We start from the raw sequence: 5,000 nt of genomic DNA, 5'->3' as shown, positions 1-5,000 counted from the left end.
CTCAGAAGGCTGTTTCGGTGAAAGAGTCCTGCGGTAATGGCGCCTTCTTAATAATAGTAACTTGAATAAAAATAACATAAGACAACACGAATAACGGGAGTAGAAGAAGAAGAATTAGGGAGGAAGAAAGCGTAATATAGTGAAGTAGATGGTTTTGTATTCTTATGAGTTGTTTGATTTTGAGTGAGTGAGTGGGATGTGTTGTTTTGGTTGCGTCTTATGTTTTTCTTTTATGGTTCTGTTGTGTCTTATTCTTTTTGTTGTGCCCTCTAATTATTCTTTTTCTGTCTCACTGTGTTGATGTATCGCATTGTTTTGTTGTGTCTTATGTTCTTGTACCTTATTGTAGGTCACTGCCACCGGGGATAAAATCATTTGCAATCAATAACAAATAATAAAAATAATAATATGGTTAAGTATTTGTAAATCATTAAAATTGGGCTTGCGGTGCCCCGTCTCGAAAGAAATCATCGTATAGCCGTTAACGCATTAAAAGTAAGTCATGTAAGAGACTACGCCTGTGTTTGATGGGTTGTATTGGGACGGTCGCTTCCTGAGGCCAATTCAGACGGCGAGTATAGTTACGGGGCTGCTTCGAAGCACGAGACCGTGCCGTGATAGCGCCTTCCTAAGAATAAGAAATAGAACGAATATAACTTCAGCGGCTAAGTCCGAAATATTCCAAAATGCAGTAAAATATTCTTAATTGAAAAAAAATGGGCTTGCTGTGCACAATAATGCCGTTAATTGTCTAAAAATAAATTTCCGAAATTTAACTCAAAAGTCATGGCTCTGCGGCTATGTCCCGTGGTGCTTGGAACTTGAAATCAGTTCTGCGGCTATGTCCGACCGTGCGTGTTAGTTGAGTCGCTTCAGCGGCTAAGTCCGAAAATTTCCAAAATGCAGAAAAATATACATAATTGAAGAAAGTTGGCCTTGCTGTGCTTAATAATATCGTTAATAGATTAAAAATAAATTTCCGCTGTGTTAGGTGGGCCTTACTTGGACGGTACGAATTCTGCGGCTATGTCCCGTGGTGCGTGGTACTTGAAACCAGTTCTGCGGCTATGTCCGACCGTGCGTGTTAGTTGAGTCGCTTCAGCGGCTAAGTCCAAAAAATTTCCAAAATGCAGAAAAATACACATAATTGAAGAAAATTGGGCTTGCTGTGCTTAATAATATCGTTAATAGATTAAAAATAAATTTCCGCTGTGTTAGCTGGGCCTTACATGGACGGTACGAATTCTGCGGCTATGTCCCGTGGTGCGTGGTACTTGAAACCAGTTCTGCGGCTATGTCCGACCGTGCGTGTTAGTTGAGTCGCTTCAGCGGCTAAGTCCAAAAAATTTCCAAAATGCAGAAAAATACACATAATTGAAGAAAATTGGGCTTGCTGTGCTTAATAATATCGTTAATAGATTAAAAATAAATTTCCGCTGTGTTAGCTGGGCCTTACTTGGACGGTACGAATTCTGCGGCTATGTCCCGTGGTGCGTGGTACTTGAAACCAGTTCTGCGGCTATGTCCGACCGTGCGTGTTAGTTGAGTCGCTTCAGCGGCTAAGTCCGAAAATTTCCAAAATGCAGAAAAATATTCATAATTGAAGAAAGTTGGCCTTGCTGTGCATAGTAATGCCGTTAATTGACTAAAAATAAATTTCCGCTGTGTTAGGTGGGCCTTACTTGGACGGGACGAATTCTGCGGCTATGTCCCGTGGTGCGTGGTACTTGAAATCAGTTCTGCGGCTATGTCCGACCGTGCGTGTTAGTTGAGTCGCTTCAGCGGCTAAGTCCAAAAAATTTCCAAAATGCAGAAAAATACACATAATTGAAGAAAATTGGGCTTGCTGTGCTTAATAATATCGTTAATAGATTAAAAATAAATTTCCGCTGTGTTAGGTGGGCCTTACTTGGACGGTACGAATTCTGCGGCTATGTCCCGTGGTGCGTGGTACTTGAAACCAGTTCTGCGGCTATGTCCGACCGTGCGTGTTAGTTGAGTCGCTTCAGCGGCTAAGTCCGAAAATTTCCAAAATGCAGAAAAATATACATAATTGAAGAAAATTGGCCTTGCTGTGCTTAATAATGTCGTTAATAGATTAAAAATAAATTTCCGCTGTGTTAGCTGGGCCTTACTTGGACGGTACGAATTCTGCGGCTATGTCCCGTGGTGCGTGGTACTTGAAACCAGTTCTGCGGCTATGTCCGACCGTGCGTGTTAGTTGAGTCGCTTCAGCGGCTAAGTCCGAAAATTTCCAAAATGCAGAAAAATATACATAATTGAAGAAAATTGGCCTTGCTGTGCTTAATAATGTCGTTAATAGATTAAAAATAAATTTCCGCTGTGTTAGCTGGGCCTTACTTGGACGGTACGAATTCTGCGGCTATGTCCCGTGGTGCGTGGTACTTGAAACCAGTTCTGCGGCTATGTCCGACCGTGCGTGTTAGTTGAGTCGCTTCAGCGGCTAAGTCCGAAAATTTCCAAAATGCAGAAAAATATACATAATTGAAGAAAATTGGCCTTGCTGTGCTTAATAATGTCGTTAATAGATTAAAAATAAATTTCCGCTGTGTTAGCTGGGCCTTACTTGGACGGTACGAATTCTGCGGCTATGTCCCGTGGTGCGTGGTACTTGAAACCAGTTCTGCGGCTATGTCCGACCGTGCGTGTTAGTTGAGTCGCTTCAGCGGCTAAGTCCAAAAAATTTCCAAAATGCAGAAAAATACACATAATTGAAGAAAATTGGGCTTGCTGTGCTTAATAATATCGTTAATAGATTAAAAATAAATTTCCGCTGTGTTAGGTGGGCCTTACTTGGACGGTACGAATTCTGCGGCTATGTCCCGTGGTGCGTGGTACTTGAAACCAGTTCTGCGGCTATGTCCGACCGTGCGTGTTAGTTGAGTCGCTTCAGCGGCTAAGTCCAAAAAATTTCCAAAATGCAGAAAAATATACATAATTGAAGAAAGTTGGCCTTGCTGTGCATAGTAATGCCGTTAATTGACTAAAAATAAATTTCCGCTGTGTTAGCTGGGCCTTACTTGGACGGTACGAATTCTGCGGCTATGTCCCGTGGTGCGTGGTACATGAAACCAGTTCTGCGGCTATGTCCCACCGTGCGTGTTACTTGAGTCGCTTCAGCGGCTAAGTCCGAAAATTTCTAAAGTGCAGAAAAATATTAAATAAAGCGGTTATATAAGTAAGTATGTGTATGTATTCTAACATATACAAAATTTAGTATGATCGGAAATGATTAAGGAAGAGAAAAACTTAATTAAAATTTCTGGCGGCAGCCGAGGGGCCATCCGCCGGTGTCCGCGGCTCTGCCTCTTCCGTGACTGACGAATGCTGAGATAAGGGGGGTCCAGACTATAGTATATGAGCTTGGCGAGCGAGGCTCTCCTCGAGCAGGGGGAAGTCTGAGATTGGACTACCGGCCGCCGGGGACCCTGTCGCCGGCAGGCCATTCGCGCTTCCGCCCCGCGTTGGCTGAGGCAGTTTAGGGCAAGAGTGGCACAAGTGCACCGACCGCCGTTTCCTTTGGGGTCGGCGCCCGTCACCCCGCTCAGTGGCCGGCGAAGACCGGCCGAGTCTCGGGTTCGAGTCGGCACAGGACACTGAGTGCAAGAGTGACACAAGTAACGGCGTTCACGGGCGGCCTCTGGGAGATTGCCCTCAGTACCACCGGGCAACGCGGGGGACTGCAGGCCTCGACCCGCGCCGCTCGATCCCCGTTTAGGGCAAGAGTGGCACAAGTGCACCGACCGCCGTGTCCTTTGGGGTCGGCGCCCGTCACCCCGCTCAGTGGCCGGCGAAGACTGGTCGAGTCTCGGGTTCGAGTCGGCACTCGAGCCTGAGTGCAAGAGTGGCACAAGTGATGGTCTTCACGGGCGGCCTCTGGGAAGCTGCCCCTAGTACCAGCGGACAACAGCGAGGGACTGCAGGCCTCGGCCCGCGCTACTTGCGACCGTTTAGGGCAAGAGGGGCACAAGTGTATCGACCGCCGTGTAATTTGTGGTCAACCCGCGCTGTTGCCTGCGAAGACCGGCCGAGTCTCGGGTTCGAGTCGGCACAGGGCACTGAGTGCAAGAGTGACACAAGTAACGGCCTTCACGGGCGGCCTCTGGGAGATTGCCCTCAGTACCACCGGGCAACGCGGGGGACTGCAGGCCTCGTCCCGCGCCGCTCGATCCCCGTTTAGGGCAAGAGTGGCACATGTGCACCGATCGCCGTCTTCAACGGGGTCGGCGCCCGTCAACCCGCGCAGTGGCCGGCGGAGGCTCCGGTTCGAGTCGGCACTCGATTCCGAGTGCAAGAGTGGCACACGTGACGGCCTTCACGGGCGGCCTCTGGGAAGCTGCACTTAGTACCAGCGGACAACCGCGGGGGAATGCTTTCCTCGGCCCGGTGTACTTGCAACCGTTTAGTGCAAGTGGGGCACAAATGCACCGACCGCCGTGTCCATCGGGGTTGGCGCACGTCAACACGCGCGGTGTCCGGCGGAGGCTCGGGCTCGAGTCGGCCCTCGACTACGAGTGCAAGAGTGGCACATGTGACGGCCTTTACAGGTGGCTTCTGTGAGCCGGCCCTTAGTACCAGCGTGCATCCGCGGGAGACTGAAGACCTCTCCCCGCGCTGCTCGAACCCCGTTTAGGGCAAGAGGGGCACATGTGCACCGATCGCCGTCTTCATCGGGGACGGCGCCCGTCAACCCACGCAGTGGCCGGCGGAGGCTCCGGTTCGAGTCGGCACTCGATTCCGAGTGCAAGAGCGGCACACGTGACGGCCTTCACGGGCGGCCTCTGGGAAGCTGCACTTAGAACCAGCGCGCATCCGCCGGGGGACTGCTGGCCTCGGCCCGCTCTACTTGCAACCGTTTAGGGCAAGTGGAGCACAAGTGCACCGACCGCCGTGTCCATCGGGGTTGGCGCACGTCATCACGCGCGGTGTCCGGCGGAGACTCGGGCTCGAGTCGGCACTCATCTACGAGTGCAAGAGTG

Source organism: Zootermopsis nevadensis, unplaced genomic scaffold (assembly GCF_977971745.1).
Source record: "Zootermopsis nevadensis isolate Lab colony 2312 unplaced genomic scaffold, Znev_1.0 Znev_ptg000236l, whole genome shotgun sequence".
Lineage (NCBI taxonomy): Eukaryota > Metazoa > Arthropoda > Insecta > Blattodea > Termopsidae > Zootermopsis > Zootermopsis nevadensis.
This window is presented reverse-complemented; position numbering follows the sequence as displayed.